Source organism: Manis pentadactyla, chromosome 17 (assembly GCF_030020395.1).
Source record: "Manis pentadactyla isolate mManPen7 chromosome 17, mManPen7.hap1, whole genome shotgun sequence".
NCBI lineage: Eukaryota > Metazoa > Chordata > Mammalia > Pholidota > Manidae > Manis > Manis pentadactyla.
The window spans coordinates 17,473,643-17,494,029 of NC_080035.1; positions in this window are offsets into that span (position 1 = coordinate 17,473,643).

The following is a 20,387-nucleotide window of genomic DNA, read 5'->3' on the forward strand; positions in this document are numbered from 1 at the left end:
GGAATCCAAATTGGTAAAGAAGAAGTCAAACTGTCACTATTTGCAGATGACATGATATTGTACATAAAAATCCCTAAAGACTCCATTCCAAAACTACTAGAACTGATATCGGAATTCAGCAAAGTTGCAGGATACAAAATTAACACACAGAAATCTGTGGCTTTCCTATACACTAACAATGAGCCAATAGAAATAGAAATCAGGAAAACAATTCCATTCACAATTGCATCAAAAAGAATAAAATACCTAGGAAAAATCTAACTAAGGAAGTGAAAGACCTATACCCTGAAAACTATAAGACACTCTTAAGAGAAATTAAAGAGGTCACTAACAAATGGAAACTCATTCCATGCTCTTGGCTAGGAAGAATTAATATTGTCAAAATGTCCATCCTGCCCAAAGCAAAATACAGATTCGATGCAATCCCTATCAAATTACCAACAGCTTTCTTCAGTGAACTGGAACAAATAGTTCAAAAATTCATATGGAAACACCAAATTCCCCAAATAGCTAAAGCAATCCTGAGAAGGAAGAATAAATTGGGGGTATCTCACTCCCCAACTTCAAGCTCTACTACAAAGCCACAGTAATCAAGACAATTTGGTACTGGCACAAGAACAGAGCCACAGACCAGTGGAACAGAATAGAGACTCCAAACATTAACCCAAACATAAATGGTCAATTAATATATGATAAAGGGGCCATGGATATACAGTGGGGAAATGACAGTCTCTTCAACAGATGGCACTGGCAAAACTGGGCAGCTACATGTAAGAGAATGAAACTGGATCACTGTCTAACCCCATACACAAAAGTAAATTCAAAATGGATCAAAGACTTGAATGTAAGTCATGAAACCATAAAACTCTTAGAAAAAAACATAGGCAAAAATCTCTTAGACATAAACATGAGTGACCTCTTCTTGAACATATTTCCCCGGGCAAGGGAAACAAATGCAAAAATGCAAAAATGCAAAAATGAACAAATGGGACTATATCAAGCTGAAAAGCTTCTGTACAGCAAAGGACGCCATCAATAGAACAAAAAGGTAACCTACAGTATGGGAGAATATATTCATAAATGACAGATCCTGTAAAGGGTTGACATCCAAAATATATAAAGAGCTCACACACCTCAACAAACAAAAAGCAAATAATCCAATTAAAAAATGGGCAGAGGAGCTGAATAGACAGTTCTCTAAAGAAGAAATACAGATGGCCAACAGACACGTGAAAAGATGCTCCACATCGCTTGTCATCAGAGAAATGCAAATTAAAACCACAATGAGGTATCATCTCACACGAGTAAGGATGGCTACCATCCAAAAGACAAACAACAACAGATGTTGGCAAGGTTGTGGAGAAAGGGGAACCCTCCTGCACTGCTGGTGGGAATGTAAATTAGTTCAACCATTATGGAAAGCAGTATGGGGGTTTCTCAAAATGCTCAAAATAGAAATACCATTTGACCCAGGAATTACCCTAAGAATGCAGCACTCCAGTTTGAAAAATACAGATGCACCCCTATGTTTATCGCTGCACTATTTACAATAGCCAAGATATGGAAGCAACCTAAATGTCCATCAGTAGATGAATGGATAAAGAAGAGGTGGTACATATACACAATGGAATATTACACAGCCCTAAGAAAAAAATAAATCCTACCATTCGCAACGACATGGATGGAGCTAGAGGGTATTATGCTAGTGAAATAAGCCAGGCGGAGAAAGACAAGTACTAAATGATCTCACTCATCTGTGGAGTATAAGAACAAAAGAAAACTGAAGGAACAAAACAGCACCAGAAGCACAGAACCCAAGAATGGACTAACAGTTACCAAAGGGAAAGGGACTGGGGAGTACGGGTGGGAAGGGAGGGATAAGGGCGGGAAGAAAAGAAAGGGGGCATTACGATTAGCATGTATAGTGTGTTGGGGGGGCACGGGGAGGGCTGTGCAACACAGAAAAGACAAGTAGTGATTCTATAGCATCTTACTATGTTGAAGGACAGTTACTGTGAATGGGGATGTGGGGGGGACTTGGTGAAGAGGGAGCCTAGTAAACATAATGTCCTTCATGTAATTGTAGATTAATGATACCAAAATAAAATTTTTTTAGAAAGTTAGGAGAAAAAAAAAAAGAAACTCCTCTAAATACTTAAATCTTTAAAAAAATACTTTCTGGTAACACTTAAAAACTACTTCAAAAGATACTCAGAGCTTCCAGTTTCAGCTACAATAAGTAATGAGCTTAGATTTCATCCTCACATCTTTTAAGATGAAGAAATTGAATAAACTGAAAAAATCAGTGACCTTTTCGGATGAGTAAGGGAACTCAGTAGCTTTACCTGAATAGGTTTCAGGTAAAACTGCCACTCCAAAATTTGAAGAGACCAGTATAGCTGGAGGTCAGACCACCTGAAGCAAGAGCTTCTATAGCCATAACAGGCAGGAATACTTAAATGATAACGTTGACAAATTGTGGAAATTGCTTGTGGACTAGCCCAAAAGGGATGAACTACTCAGGCCTGGGCACAGTTAGGGGAATCCCACACTGTTAAGGGCTTCCTCTCCAGGAACCCCACCAGGCTCTACAGTGAAAATTAGAGAAAGACTCCTTTATGGTTCCGGCAATGTACTGAAAAAGGTAATTAATTACAATGAAATATGTCCAGAGTGTTTCCCATGAAAAAGACTTTACCAGGCCCTTACCCAAGTCGGGGTATAAGACTTTTATTAAATTGTATAATGATGATAATGCTAAGATTGCTCCAATATTAAGTGCCATGGTTGAAGGGGATGAAGCAAGATTACACAGAGGGACAAGTAAGGCTGCAAAATCTCAAGAAACTCTCAACCAAAGCCAAGGAAATCTCTGGAGATGGGCTAGTCCTTCATCATCATCATGAGATGGGACAGTGAGGCCGGGCCTATGTACTTCTTTGTCGTCATTTGTTGGGTGTGCGCTACCCCAAAAAGGTGTGGAGATCATGGGCAAGGTCAACTCAGACATTTATAAGGGCATATAGCTGAAGGCACTGTAAACTTACTTCTAGCAGTTGGAAAAATACTTTAATTCTAAAAAAGAGTATGAGTGGCACATTTACATCACCCATTATAGATTCTAACAACCAGAAATAGTATGAAATGTCATTTCAATATAGGCAATAGCATTAATAAACAAAAGCATACAAGTGAAATAAGCCAAGCAGAGAAAGACAAAAAACATATGATTTCACTTATTTATAGAACATAAATCAAAACAAAATGAGCAAAATAGCAGTAGACTCATAAACACATACTTTGTGTTTTATGAGTTTTAATCAGGGAAAGTCATCCTTTAAAATTCCAATCTACAATGTTAACTGACATGTCTTATATTTTGGCCCCTTTAGATAATACAGCAAATTCAGCAAAAGTAAAAGATATCTTGCAGAACTAACCACTTAAGAGTAAATGTCCTATACTACTGATCTTCTTACATTCAAGTTTTCATAGACAACCACCTTCAGTATACTATCCAAGAAACATAAGATACATATTTCTGGTCTATAAGAATCTTTAGTATTCTTCTGTGGAAATTAATACAAGGTGCACTCAACTATTACAACTAGCAAACATTATAACATTTGGAAAGAAATACCACATTAATCTGAAGTCTTCCAACTCCCATAAATTCTTGAGGACATATTTCACCATTTATCCCACCAGAAAACTGTCTTATGTCCAGACCTATGAAGGTTCCCCCCACCCCACCTCTCTCTTTCTCTTACTCTTCTCCACTGTGCCTTGCTCCTGGAACAATTCTGACAGGAGTCACTTTGGCAGCTAGTTCTTTTCTTAATCCCTGGAGGCACTGAAGTTCTTCCAAAGATGACAGTTAGTACAAGCATATAAAAATGTTTGCTGTTCAGGAGATTCCCATTATTTATTATTTTGAAAACCTACCAAAGCTTCATTGCTCCAGTAAAGCAGAAAACATTTGTCAACCACCCATGTCAATCCCTTATCTGCAGTTTCCTGTCCATAGTTAAAAAAAAAAAGTCATGGTTCAAACCTAATCCAGTGAAACTGCTCTTTAAACAATTTTACTGAGACTTACCTCAATTTTCTACTGAAAACTTGATGTAAAGAGAAGAAGACATATTTTCATTTTAAGATATATATTCCTGAAGGAAATTTATTAGAGGCTGAAAACACCAAAATAATGTAACTGAAATTGCTTTGTCCTACAGAATGTGACGTACACTTTTTGCTTTAGTTTGAGCTCAGAGTCTGCACTCAGGTTGCACTTTGAGGTACTCTAATTAGCAACACACAAACACACACTCCAAGGATGGTTTTGTTAACATTTGAGAGACTAAGCAGGAGTTCATGGCCCTAAATGTTAATAGAATGCTACAAATAATTCATCATTGATGATACTAGTAGTAGTTAATATGTATATATATATATAGATTGATAAGAAATATTATACAGGCATCCACATAGTCATATGGATATTATATGATAATGTGATACTCCCAGCAGTTTAACTAACACACTGCAGTGGCTCCTGAGGCCAAGGACCCTGAATTCCACCAATAAAATGAAAGATGCATATACTTGATTAACTACAGTTGCAGCTAAATCATGTTAACAAATAGAGTGACATTTACTTTGCTACAAAAGGTTTATTTATATAGCATAATTTTGTCTTAGATTTACATTCATTGTATCAAGCAACCAGATCATATGACTACAGGGCTGGGGAACACAATCATGTTTCTTCCTCTAAATCTGGAGGCTACAAAGATCAATTTGGGAAATGATAAGGGGAAGGAGCAAAATAGCAGTTAACTAATATAAACTAAGATTCAGACTTTATGTAAGATCTGTGCTTCTTACATATTATGACCATATATATCATATTATATGGGGATCATATTAAAATGAAAAATCTCAGTCAGGTAGGTCTGGGTCTGGCCTAGTAAGCTCTTAGCTGGAAGACTGATGTTACTACTCATCTAATACCAAGAAGTAGGTAATATGTTAGTGTACATATGTCTGTACACAATTTTAAAATAACAAAATGAATACCTATATATTGGGAATGCTTTCTTAAAACTGTTAATATCATTAAATATTTTCAGTAAAATAAAGGAAGATGATTATGAAAGGAAAAGTGTTCTTTTTAGTATATTAAGTCTAAAGGAATGGGGGATTTAGAGTTCCTGTGCAATTCTGTGGTAGACATGGGTCTTTGAACTTTCTAATGATATTTTTAAATTGATTACGAAGCTTTTTTTGTCCCGATTTAAACTTGGTGCTTCCAGAGGCAAAACTAAATTTTCTGTTTCTGTAAGTTGACAATGGCTCTCACATACAAAGCCAACAGTTATTTTGTAGATCTTTTGAAGCTTTACTAACTTCTGTAATAGTAGATTAATTTGCTTTTTATATAAATGGGGGAAAGAATTTAATAAAAAAAGCATTTGCCTGCATATTTGTCCTGACATGGTAGAATTCTCTAATTTATAGAGGCAAACTATTAATTTTACAAGTCTAAGACTAAACTTATTGTTTCTTAATACCAAACAGATTACTCACCGTGCTTTCAGTTTTTCACAATTTGGAGATTTAATTCAATTCTATAAAATACACATTAAACATTTACCTGTACCAGACACCATGTTAAGGACTGTTGCTATCTCTAGTATTTAAGTATGTTTACAAGGAGTGATTGGGACAGGATGATAGAGCTTTCTGCCAAATAAACAACAAATATAACAAGATCTATTAGAAGTGTTTAGAGGTGCACAGGTATTTTGATCAAATTTAATAAACAGTAATAGCTAGTTGTGCAATCTCAAGTCCTATTGCACAGCCAATTGGGCAAGTTGTGATGGGAAAGCAATGAAGAGACCAAAGACAAGACCTGGACATGATGCACAGGATGTGAGGATTTATTGGGACTTATGTACAGGGAATACAGAGCAGGGAGTTGGATGAGGTTGCACAACACTACTGTGGACAGGGAGGGAACTGTTTATATGGGAGAGGAGACAGAGACTACTTGCATGCCCAAGAGGGGACGCGATAGGAATGTATCATGTGTATGTTAGAAGGGACCATTCTTGTGCCACTAATATCTCAAGGAAGGAAACTTACCACAGAGGGGTTTACATCCCAACAAGATGTTTCCATTAATAAGATGGATCCAGACCATTAATATGGCACATACGTAGCACACCACCTGAAGGAGGGGCCATGTGGACACGTGACGATTTGGGGACAAAGCTCACAGGCAGGCAGTACTTGTCCCCACACCAGCTCAAAACTCAATGTATACTCTATACATTAGGAGTGATTTGTTATGAATGGAATTAAAAACAGGAAAGTAATTTTTCAAGACTTCAAAAAAGTGACCTTTAAGATTGAAGGATGAGTCGGATTTTACTTAGTAGGTGAGGGAGGATGTGCCTGGAAAAAAAGACCTGAGGAACATGAGAAGGCAGAGAGTGAAGAAAGAATTCAGAAGAGATCGAGAATCCAAAAATGGCTGACATTTTCAACCAACGGTTAGGCATGTTTAAAAGGTAGTAGGAGATAACGACTCTCAGAGACTATTCAAATACTATTGTAAAACTATTAGATGTAAGGTAAATAAGGAGAGAAATTCTTTCATTATTTTATTTGATGCATTAATGATGTTTCTAATAGAATTCACTAGCTGATACTTAGCAAAAATCATTTACTCACTTTGCTTAATAAGTAACTGATAGATATAATATTTTGATTTTCACATTTCCATAGATAAAGGCAGTGACTACTAAGAAGAGCTTATTAACTGGTTTCTAATAAAATTATTTGTTTAAGTTTTATTATAATAGAAATTGTATTAAGATTCTCACAGAAGTGGAACATGATAATGCAATGTCATTTGTTTTTGTAAATACTTTTATAGAAAAATACTGAAGAGTAATGCTGTGCTTTAAACACCAACACACATCTTTAACAGAAATGAAGTGTCCTGAAAGACAATGCTTTTTCTTTCAATATTGAGAATCGTAAATAGCAAATGCCATTGTAATTATGCTAATGTGTTAGATAACCTCATATATGTTTATTTAACTTTTATATATTTTAATCAAGATATTTTAATCATGCCCAGATTGTTTCAGAAAGTCAGCTTTCATGAGCTTATTAGAAAATGAATTGAAAGTAAGGAGAATGAGAAAATGAAAAGAATGGTAGGAAATAATAAAAGCCTGAATAAGAATTTAATGAAACATAAGGATTTTATGTAAACTAAATTTGGGTTCACAGACTTATCATTTGTTGGACTAATCAAACAGAGAAAATTCAGTCAAAATATTCAAAATGATGTGAGATCAAAACCAACAACAAAAAAATGAAGTTTCTTGGGAGAAATATATTAATTTGAGTAAGAAGATACGATTGGAGTTTTCCTTGGAGTTTTCTGTATAGAAAATACTAAATATACCACTTACATTGATCCATGACATAATTCCTTCCATTTTATAAAGAATTTTGTGGATGGTCAATAAATTGTGACTTAAATATCCAGTAGTCTCCTGAACTGGCATGAGGCAGGAGCACTATTATAAAACAAAATAAAGAGAATGAATTCAGTATTTTTCATGCAGTCTTCTTTAAAATTTTTTACTCTCAACTGTGATTTTGATTATTAACTTGATGGGATTTAAGTCACAAGCTTGATGGCATTTAACATTTTTGGAACTTAGCCATATTCTCTGTTGCTAGTTGAAGGGAGAGAAAGAAAACAATTAGAAGGAGGAGGAAAAGGAGGAACAAGGGAAGGTGGGGGAGGAGATGAGGAGGGCAGTTATTTATTTAACACATTATTTATCTATCGAAGACAAATAGGGACCAAACATTTGGTTATGTACTTGGTGGTATCTTTTGGAAAACTTTCTGACTCTGACAATAAATATTAATGACATTTTCAATTGCTAAATAAAATTATATTGTAGGAAAATACTACGATTTTTAAAGAGTTTCATATTGAGCATAAACAAAATTTCTCTTTTTTCTTTTATGATAGCGAAATTTATTCTGAAATGAACATATTAGTTAATTAGTAATTAAATGCGTTTAATTTAGCAGCAGCATAAACATTTAGAAATGGAATTACTGAGTTGTTTTGAAAAATAGTGCCAAATTCTCCTGAGAGTTTGGACTACTTTACACTTACATGAAGTCATATGAGAATTACTTCATCAGTTCTCTGCATTAAAACTTGGTAACCCCTACAATCCAGTAGGTAAAAAGGGTAAAACATTGTTACTTCTTTGTGTTTATTTATGAATGAGGTAATAATTTTATAAGCCATTATAAAATAGTCATGTATTTCCTATGAACAGCCTATTACTGCTATGTGCATATTTTCTATTGGAGTGTTGATTGCGTTACCTCTTTCTAAGTATTTGTTAGGCCTTAGTGAATTTTCTATTCATCTTTCCAATGTGGTGCTAGCTATAATTTTTTATTATAATCCTACACTTAATTTTTTTATTTCTAATTTCATTGCACTGGAATAAGAGAATACAGAAATTTCCCCAATTTTTTTTTGTATGAAAAATTTTATACAGGAATAAAGTATGTTTCTTGAGTTTGTTATTTTCCGTGTATTTGTCATGGTATACTGATGGTGTTTAGTGTGCATTTTATCAATGGAACCTTTTTTTTAGTTTATTTTTTTAACCAATATGATACTTATATATGTGTGAATGAACTTAATTAAAATTTTCTAATAGGTGGAAAGTCTTACAATGAAAAATAGGAAAGTTGGCCAATTTTCATCCCCAGATGGAATTACTTTCAATTCTTGTAATTGTTTCTCTTAGTGTTCACTTCTATATTTCTACATAGTACATGTTTCTTAATTCATAAATTGAGATAATTTTATATTCCTTCTAATGTCAGTGTCTTGGCCCATGCTTTCTTTTTGTTTGTGTTTTGTTACCTTTCTCTATCTTTTAATCTGATTATCATGCCACTTCTGAGCAACACATACCCCAAAATGGATGTGGGTTTTTTTGTTTGTTTGGCAATAGACCTTATTCCACATATATTTACTGAACTAGCGTTTGTTTTGCCTTAGGTCTGACACTTCTTTTGAGATTATGCTTTCTTTTTTTGATGGTTATTTTTCCTATTATACTCTATTAATAGTTTCCTGAATCAAGTAAGGTAGACTAAACTATTATAACAAATTGATGAAAAAGTATGGCTCTGAGCCTATTAAAAACTTATTTCTTGCTGATCTAAAAATCATCATATTTATCATGTTTTCTTTCTTAATCTGCATCTCCCACACTAGACTGCAAGTTCCATGAAAGAAAAATATCTTTCATGTCTTCAAAACTTTTAATAAATAAATATTGTAGCATTAATGTCTGTTTTCTCACTAAAATTTGCACATTGTTTTTGACTTAGTAATATATTTAAGCATTTTCCTTTTTCCTCACCTGGGATTCTTTATTCCTTATTTGGATACATTTTTCACCTGAACCTTTCTCTTCTCACTGCTTTTTTTCCTTTCACATAAAAGTCCTTTTTTCTCCAGCTGGGACAAATACTCCTATTATCACCATTTGGGATGATTTGGAACGAAACATCTATGTAGCTTTCTTCCTCACTTCATTCAGGCCTCTGCTCTGATGCTACTTCATCAGAGGCCTTCTCTAACAATTTTTCTTAAACAAGCATCCCTAGTCTATCATTCTTTATCATTCATCCTGCTTTACACATCATCACAGTGCTAATTATCACCAACATATAATTTATTAGTGGTCTGTTTGCTTCACTAAAACATAAGCTCCATGAGAGTTTTATATATGTTTTGTAAACTTCCACATCGTAGATCATGACACCCAATCAGTGTTGGTTACATGAGTGAATCAATAATGCATCAGTGATATATGATGGATGTTCAGCACGAGCTGGTCAATATCTCCAACTAAATACCCCAGGCACTTATATAGATGGATATTTAATAGTAGACAATTTAAAAGCATACCACCCAGATTGCATAGATAATTTAAGATGAGCAAACATATTTTCAATATCCCCAAATGCCTGAAAGCAAAATATCATAAAGTGCTGGGATAATAAACATAAGTAAAGAGCAGGTCCTGTTTTCAAGGAATTCACAGATCTAGGGAAATAGATAAAAATATGTGCATGCATATTCCAAACTGTGGAAAAGCTCATCCCAGACAGCAATGTCTTTGAGGTCTGAGATTAAGATTTTTTTCGTATTAAATTTTCTTCCCAAGCCTAGTGTCAGAAAACGTCACATTCTGTTTATTCTTGATCTGTTGGCATCCTTCTTGTTTTTATTCTGGGGGACCATTCATTAACTATAATCTCCTGCCACTGGCTATTTTCTCTGCCAAGTATCTCTCTACATAAAGGAAATTAAAATTCTTATTCCATGCCTATCACACCAGTGATAATCTGTGTACTTACATCAAGATATCTTTAAATGTAAAATAATTAGGTGGTTTTTCTGAATGCTTGAATCTGAGTATTTTTGCTCCTCATCCTTATTATTAGCCAAAATCTTTTAAAGAACATTTTGGAAATAAGATAAAATGCAGACAATATTTTATTTTAAAATCCATCAGGGTTATTTGTTTACACTGAAGTAAATACAAAATTATCTAGTTTCTACTCCCACTCATCTGCCTTTAAGGGCAACATTTATTGTAATGTAAATTGTCACTGATGAGATATATCTTTTCATCTTTATAAAATGAATATCACTAAGTATTCATTTTGTAAAATGCAGTATCTATGTGCCAGTCGTTCAGGTAATACCAGAGCTAGGGTACTAATGCTGCTCTATTTACTTTAATTGAATTTCTCTAAAATAGCAAGCTGTTAGGACTATTAAGTGCCCAATCAGAAACTTCCCATATGTTTCGATTAAAATGTGGCAGCAATACAGGATAGATAAACGTGCATGCCTGTAAGCCATATGAAACTCTAAGATTTTTCTGTCAAATGAATAATTAAAAAAAATCTATCTCATTATGAAATACATGTATCTATATATTTTATTCTCCCAGACGTTTCAATGATTACCTCACTTCTCCAATTTAAGATGAAGAGTTAGGGGGTTATCTTTTTATCAGTGTTTGATTATCTTTAAACATTCTACATATTGGAATAAAGTTAAATTATAATTATGACTCATTACAGTATTACCAACTATGTATCAGAGAAATTGTAAGTAATACTTACTGATAGCTCTTAGAGTTTGTTTGTTTGTTTTAAGGAGCAAAGCATTTACCATGTGCAGCAAATGCATTTTTTCAGTTTGATTTTTTTTGATTTTTAAAATAATTTATCTTTTCACTGGTTTTAAATCTTTATTCTTATTTTCTGATGAAACAATTTTCTTCTGAACAAAGGTTGATTTTATATAGATTGACTATAAGTGTGAAGTGGCTTTAGGTGTGTATATGCACACACCATTTTTTAATGTTCTTTGGTATATCTACTTACAAATAGATGTATTGTTTTTAAGATGTATGTATGGAAGCATGTGCATATTTAATAATTGCATGTAAAAATCATTTTGCTAACATTACAGTTAACCAAAGAAATGGTTCTCTCTTTTTGAAAATGAAATGTGACTGCCACAGTTAGAGATTCAGTTGGTATTACACATTAAAATACATTAAAAGTCACAAACTCAGTGGTCAGAATCATGCATACAAAAATCAGAATTTTTGGCAATTTAATTTGAAATTTGTGCAGAAACTCACAAAATATGCATTTAGAGGTGCTTGATGGGAATGTGTCCACAGAGACATGTTTTTGTTCAGAGTCTACAGATTCACGTTGCGGAATTTAATCGTAATATCTCTAAACTAATGCATATTTAATTTGTGAAGTACTTAGTATATGGTTATACTTTTAGAATTCTAGTAATCTCAAAGCTACAAGAATATCAAAATATTTGTGTGGGAGAGGTCTTGGTTCTGTAGCTAAGCATTTCCTCATTTATGAGTTTTATCCTCATCTATCAGAAGTGCATTTTGGTCTGTTATATTATCTGATGAGAAAAAAGTTTCCTATCTATGGTGGCATTTATTGTGATTTCTTTATGCTGTGTCTTTTAAACTTCCACAGTAGGGTTTTTTTCTTTTCATCAAGATGTGCATTTGTTCAGGGATTCTCCCATAAATGTATATCTACCCGAAGTGTTTCTTGACTATTGTACTACTTTCTCCACATTGTTCAAAAGAACAGTATACTCTTCCTCCCTTTATGATTAGCTTATTGATATCTAATTAATTTTACGTGTTTAGACATCTCTCATGCATTTACCTTTAAAAAATCCATTGTTTGCATGATGTATGCCAGTTTCTAAGGAGCTAATTATTATATGTTAGCAAATATCTAATTCCCTTGCAGAGTTTGCAGTAAAGTAAAGAAGACAAGCAGATAAGAAAACAAGTAAGGTGCCATCCTGGAGGCAAAGAGCAAGGAGAAGCAGGAAGTGTAAATTATGCTACCAAGGCTGGATCATCAGGATCACTTTCTTTGAAAAGGTGAGTTTAAGTCAAAACAGAAAGGATGCAGGGATCAGTCTTTGCAAAAACAAAAGAAATGCAACTCCAGGCAGAAGGAATAGCCAGAGTAAGAAGGTCCTGAAACAGGAAAGAGTACATTTACTATCTAATTTTTGCACTCAAATAAATATCTCAATATGAGCAAGAACCACAATATTCCATGCACTATTGCCCCCAGTATAGTGTCCATTACAAAAGAGGCATGTAATAAATATATACTGAACAATATTTCAGTGTTCATCACTATGACTATTTCCTTTAACATCTGGGAATAAAAAATTTTCAGAGTCAGGTAAATTTATTTATGATAAGTGCCATTATTACTAGTTTTACTTTGGACCTTGAGTTGAGTAAAATATAATCTTAACTTCATCATAATTGTCATATTGGTCTGTGAAACAACTTTTGCATACATGATTTATGTATATTTATTAATGTATACTTGCTAATCTAAACTTGTTACACCATTCTCTTTCCTATAAGCAATCTTTTAAGTGTGTTATTGGTGTATTGCTTACATTATTGCAAACTGTGTATTATTCTTTTGAAATTGACTTTAATTTTCATGGATAGTGCATCATCATAGGACTCATACTGGTCCTTTTAAAAATTGAGTCTATATTTTAATCTGAAATACTGAGGTATTGTTGATATATGAAAACCTGTGTATATTGAAAGTATATAACTGAATGAGAACATCTGTAGCTCCTAAAGGTTTCCTTGTGTGCCATTGTAATCCATTACCCCCTATTCCATTCCCCAGTTCCTGGGCGTTAATCTGCTTTCTGTCACATTGGATTCATTTGCATTTCCTAGAATTTTATTTAAATGGAATCACACAGTATGCACTTATTTTTCCTGACTACTTTCACTGACTATAATTATTTTGCTCAGCAAACACATGCATCTGCAGTTCATTCCTCACCAGCACAGGTTGCTTTATGCATCTGTACTTCATTGCTTTCATTCCTTTCAATTGTATGGATATACCACACTTTTTTCATCCATTCAAGTATTGGTGATAATTTGAGTTATTTCCAGTTTTTGGTAATACAAATAAGTTTGAATGTTAGATATGTACTTAATTTTTAAGAAAATCTCAAACAGTTTTCCAAAATAATTTTACCCTACTACAATCCAGTAAGCAGTATATGTGAACTGTGGTTGTTCTACCCTTCTCATAATATGGTTTGATGAATCTTTTAAATTTTCTCTCTCTCAGTGTATGTGTATGTGTGTAGTGAGAGTGCATTGGAGGTTTAATTTCAATTTCTCTAATGTCTGACAGTGTTAACCTCTTGTACTTTCTTTTTTCTAAATCCTAGTGTCTTCTATACCAAAGCGTCCTGTCAAATCTACTGCTCTTTTATTTTTTGCTCATTTAAGGAACATTGGTTTGTCTGTCTTATAATTGAGTGAAAGTTTTCTGCATATGCTAGTTACAAGTTCTTTGTTGAATGTATGTCCTGAGAATATTGTTTTTCCTGTTCATTACTATGTAACACTATTCATTGTTTCACTTTTCATTACTTTAACAGTGTATTTTGAGTAACAAGTTAAATTTTTATGAAGTCAAATTTGTTGATTTATAGTGTCTTGTTTTTGTCAGACCCAAGATCACTATGACAGTCTCCTATGTTTAACTAATAGAAGTTTAGCACTTTACTTTTAGTATCCATTTTTCCGATTTATTTCAATTTAATTTTGAATTTGGAAAGAGAAAAAGATAAGATTCCTTATCTAACTTATGACTATCTGATTTTTCTAGCGCAACATGTTTCAAAGTTTATTCTTTCTCCTTTGAATTACTTTGGTAACGTTGTTGAAAATTAACTGACTCTATAATCATTGCTTTATGTTTGGACTCTCCATTCAGTTTCATTGGCAAACTATATGTCTCAAGGTTGTTTTGCTTATTATGGTTCTTTATAATTCCATTTAATTTTAGAAGTGGCTTCTCAATTTCTGCCAAAAAAAAAGAATCCTGTTTTTCTTACAACTTGCAATGTTTCTCTGTCTGTACAAGGCCAGCCAATACCCAGACTAGGTGCAAAAGCAAGGTATGAGAGCACTGTCATTCTTGTTTACATAAGTATGGCTGTTTTGCTTTCAGTTTTTCTTATTTTCTTGTAAAGCACTGATCAAAATGCCTCTCACCCAATAGAAATTTAATGAGTATATTTTTGGATGTTAACTAAGTTAATAAATATCCACATGGTTTTTATCTATTCCTTCTCTTTTAACTGGAGTGAGCTGAAACTCAAGGTGTGACTAGAGTCATAGTGAGTCTTTAGAAAAGTTAGGGGATATGTTTTATTAATGCCTGGGATACTAACTATGTAATATTGAGACAATCACATCACATTGGATTTGTTTTTTTTTAATCTAATCTAAATGACTTGAAAGTATAATTTCTTTTTCTCTGACATGACCTGATTAGTTTGGGGTCAAAAACTATGCTATATTATTTAACCACAAATGAAGTTTTCAGTTCCATGATAGTATTAATTCCTCTGAAAAAGATTCCCCAGATTTTTTATTCTTTCATACTTGATTCAAATACATGTATGAGCAATTTTTAATTTTCCCTTTATTCTTACATATGTGAGGAAAAGCCTTTAAAACTGAATTATACTCTCCATTAACAGGTTTGCAGTCAGGATTTAATAAAAGAAGTATAAACCACTTTAGGTATTTTTCAAGAAAGGAATTTAATACGAGGGACTTGAAAGTATTGGAAGTGTAGGCAGAGGAAGTCAGAGTCCCCACAATGGTGCTGCACTTCAGAGGTCAGAATGCTACTTTCGCTGCCACATTTACTACACAGCTCTGCCTGCAGATGTCCTCAGACCCTGCAGTGCTGATCTGGGCGCCTTTAAACACTCCTCGCGGCCTTATTCCTAGCTCAAACAGCGCAAGGTGGCCTCTGCTCCACATCTGTCTTCTGTAAGCCAAACAAGTGAGTGCATTCATTCATTTCTAGAACCTTAGTGGCAATAGACTAAGAACATAGCTTTTATATCTTTCTAAATAGTAACAAATGGAATGATAAAAACTAAGGTATCTTCTGCAAGGTTATATCTAAAAAAAGCAAATAAAAAGATGTCTTAAGTGGAGGTCTTATTCCATTAAATATAGCAAATTTGTTTAAAATTCCCAGTGGGCGTCTCTTTAAAAAAAGAAAAATAGATCTGAAGGAGACTAAAAATGGAAGAGGAATGCCTCAGTGAGTAGATTAACATATCGAGTTAAATATATATATATATATGAGAATTATACAGATCAGTGTGCTTTTTAGATGATTGACAGGCAGTGATTTTAAGCTCAAATGCAATATTTTATAGTTAGCCACAAAACTCTAGTGGCTGGATGCAGCTCAGAATTTAGCACTTAGAGCTTGTATCAATAGAAATGTCACTGAAAGGATTTTTGCTGGATCTTACTTTAACTCATCTAATATGATTAGAATTTGAAAGGGAAGATTTGCAATTTTCTCAACTAGATTGGTTATTTATAGTGGTGTTTTTTAAAAACACACAAAAAAACCTTCAACATAATCTGAATAATCAGTGGGCATTATGTTTTGGGTTTGGGAACTGGGAGCATAGCCAACTGGGGTGGAATTTTAATAACTGCTTTGCTACTTTTACTGTTTACTTTAAGCAAATTTTTCATAAAAAGAGCTGGATTGACAGTCTCAGAGATCAAAGTCCTCTTTTTATCAACTGAACAGATATAGCACAGGGAGTAAAAATTTCCCATCTGCCCAAAGCACTACTCTGGAGATTTTACCTATAAAGGATGAGAGGACTTTTCAAGCTCTGCCTTTGTCTTTCTCTTGAGAGGATTTCTCATTCAGTGGTACTTACACAGGCAAAAATGTTTTTTGAATTAACAATGCTACATAGATTTCATTTGCTTCAAGCATTTTTTCCACTATTAACATATCTTATTTGGAAATTATTTTAGAATCTATTATATGGTTTAAACTTAATAATATGTTTGCAAGCTTGTATTACCATTATACTAATTAATAAATTGAGTCAAGAAAATTAAGTTACTTCTCTAAAATCACAACACAAATTAATAGTAGTGTTTGAGTAAATATTCATATATTCTGATCATATAGCAACAGTAAGCAAGAAAATTGACAGTGGATTTGTAATATTTTATAATGCTTATAAACCACATTTAATCTGATCATCAAACTGCTATAATAAGAACTTGGCTGAGGGTGAATCAGAAAGGAAACTAAGATTCAAAAGCTCTAGGGAGCCATGTAATATGTTCTATGTATATTATGTATCATTTAACAAACATGTGAAATGTCTTATTTTGTAATTTTTTTAAGAAACACAAATCTAAAATTACAGTGTATTTTACTATTGATTTGTCACATTGGTGGGTAGCATTTATTCTGAGTGACAAGTAAAATATCTCTTGCAATAAATGGTTTTAGATTAGATAAAATACAACAATATTGCCATCTTTTATAGATGGGAAAAATGAGAATTTGAAAGGGAAGTAGGTTTTTCCAAGTAATTTTTGCAAATTAGCAAGCCATGTATCCTGAATCTGAATCTAGATTAATCTAATTCTGAGGCCCACCTTCATACAAACATGATGCTTCAACAAACTGCACTGTATATGACAATAAAGGCAAAACAAAATTGAAAGAATTCGAAAGATGTGTACTTAACGTGCTAATATGCACCAGATAAAGCTGTCTGAGGCAGGCATAAAGACTGATTTTTTAAAGTCTGCAGTATAGCCAAAGTCTATACAGTTACTCAAAGTATTATATTTTTGAAGCAATCTAATCCTTAAATTCAGGTATACTAGAGTCAGGGGTTCTATTTAAGAGTAGTATTGATAATTTCAGGGAAAAAAAATTAGACTATAATTTTTCAGCATTTAAAATATACACAGAAATTGGTATCATGAAAAATAGTTTAGGGATGATGGGCAAGTCCCTTACTAAGTCTTCTGTATTTGATAGTACAAGAAATGCAGCCATCCTAAAATTTATACAACAAAAATCAAATTTCAAATATTATTTTACTCTTAAGGAATAATTCCAGAAGAGGTAACACACTGAGTACAATAATGCAAAAATGGAAGTTTGAGAGGACCCATATGTGGGTAAAATTGCAATATTTCCAGAATCTCTCACCTGACTTTAGTGCATCTCCGCATCAACAGGAGTTTCCAAGGGGTGGTGAGAAGTAGTCCATCTCCATATTAATGGGTAATTACAATTGCAAGCAAGGGCTTATCTGGACCTGAAAGGTTGGGGGAAGTATTCACTCGCTTCTGTTGCAGCAGGAGAGAGTGAGATGTAGGATGACTGCTTGTAAACAATGAACGGGTTTTAAACTTTATTTCTTCCTTTGATTTCGGTTTCAAAGGTATTTTGCCCTGGGATTTCCCCTCCCCAGAGTTACATCTGGTGGTAGTCGGCAGGACCTCTGAACCTGAAATCTGTCTACATGGGTGTGACCCTTGGGCTGGCTGCCCCTAGAGATGGTGGGAAGATGCCCAGAACCTCCCCTGTGGATGGTGGGGAGGCCCCAGTGGATGCAGCAGCAGAGGGTATGGCTTCACCTGTTAGTGTCCCCCCATCTGTGGGGCTTCCAGGTTGGGAGCCCCTAGTAGGGAATTGGTCTAGGGTAAAGCACCTTCTACAGGCATGGGGCCTTCCCAGACCTGAGGAAGGGTGGAGACATGGGAAGCTTTAGAATTAGCCCTCTGTGAGACAGAAGACTGCTTAGAGGCCTGAGTGGCCATGAGCAGCTGGCATTACAGGGTCTCCTTTCCTCAAGACAGTGGAAAATGTTATTGAGGAGAAAGGATTATTGAGGAGAGAGACGGACTTTGGCAGGAGGAAGACACACTTCAGCATCACTTGGAGGATCTGGGCAATGACCTACGGGATGCCCTTAAGGAAGGGAAACAGTTATTTAGAAAACGGGCTGTGCTCTTGAAGATTCCTTAGCAGAGGTGAGGGGGAGGCAGCAGGAGAAGCCTCGTTGCAGGAGGCTGTGGGGGAGGGGGAGGAAAGAGCGGTGCCTTCAGCCCTGGAAGTGGTGGTGGAGGAGCCGGGAGAAGATGAGGAGGCGAGGCCATGGGCTGATCTGCTGCTGAGGCCACACTGAAGGCACCAACCACTCCTGTATTAAAGGTCCACCAAACTGTAATTTAAAAAATTAAAATGAAACAACCATGGGCTCCTCAGAGGGAAGAGCCGCCACCATTCCAGGTGGGGGAGCACTCCACACTCCGCCCCTTTACCCAGGAAGAGCTGGTGGACATGAGTGTCTGGTAGAGGCAGAAGCCATCAAGATCTCTACCTACTTGGCTTTTACGTCTATGCAATATGGGGGTGGAAAACATTGTTATGTGGGGTCCTGAAATGGAGACAGTGGCTTTCCTGATGATTCACCCTTCCCTCCACTAATAGTTGTAAAGTGCCTGTCATGCGTCGGGGAATCAGACACTTCTGGATTGGCTAACAACTGCCATCAGGGCAGTTTGGCCTAATCAGGGTGATTTATCATATTTACCCACCAGGTGGAAAACATATGCAGAGCTCCAGCAGGTACTGCAGGAATAGGGCATGAAAAATACCATCTATAGTATGGACGCCCAGGGCCCCGATGAGGAGTTGTTCACTGTAGGAATGAGAAACCTCATGCTGCATATGGCTCCCCCATCTCTCTTTGGATCCCTAGTGACTACTCTTGCCCCCCCACATAGGGCAGCCCATAAGTGAGGCTACTCACACTTTAGCAGATCTGGGGGAGGTTGAAACAATAAGAGCACAGAAGGAAGTATGGGCTACAACTAAAAGGAATAGTGCAAAAGGCCCTGTGAAGGTCTTGAGGACCCAGATGTGGGTTGATTTGATAAAGACCGGGGTAGTGAGAGAAAAACTTGATGGGCAGCCCAATAGGATCTCATTAGAACTGTGGCACCAATTAAAGCCAGAGCAGCAGTTCTAGCCACTGAGGTTCAGGACACAGAACCGGAGTCAAGGCCTCATGCCTGGCCTGTGTCCCTGCAAAAGTTCCTGGGAACCAGTACTCAGGCTTTGCCTGAGCCCTCACCCCCACAGGAGGATGATTGGACATCATGGGTCAACTGAGGAGAGGTCAAATTCCCCACCTTGGGAGACATGGTGGGGACCAGAGGCCACATGTAGAATTAGCAATTAATTGGTCCACAGTGAAAGTACATGTCCTGGCACTGGTGGACAGAGGAGCTGAGTGTTCTCTGATTTATGGTGACCCTGAGCATTTTCCCAGGACACCTGCTATAATAGATGGTTATGGCGGTAAGGCAATTAGAGTGAAGAAAGCCTAAATCCCATTGTGGATAGAGCGATTACCCCCAAAGGAGTAGTATATTGTGTACATTTCTCCCATCCCTGAATATATTTTGGGGATAAATATCCTGCAGGGACTATGATTACAGATCACTGCATGTGAGTTCAGACTAAGGGTATGTGTGGTAAAGGCAGTTTTGAGGGGACATGCTAAGCACCCACCTGTAGCTCTGCCTATACCTTGGTGGGTGATAAATACTAAGCAGTATAAATTGCCTGGGGGACACAAGGAATGTGAAGAAACTCTACAGGAGTTAGAGAATGTGGGCATCATAAAGCCCTTTTAATTCCCCAGGGTGTTCAGTGAAAAAGCCAGATGGCTCCTGGCATATGACCGTGGGCTACAGGAAATTGAATAAAGTCACACCCCCTTTGCATGGTGCTCTCCCTTTATA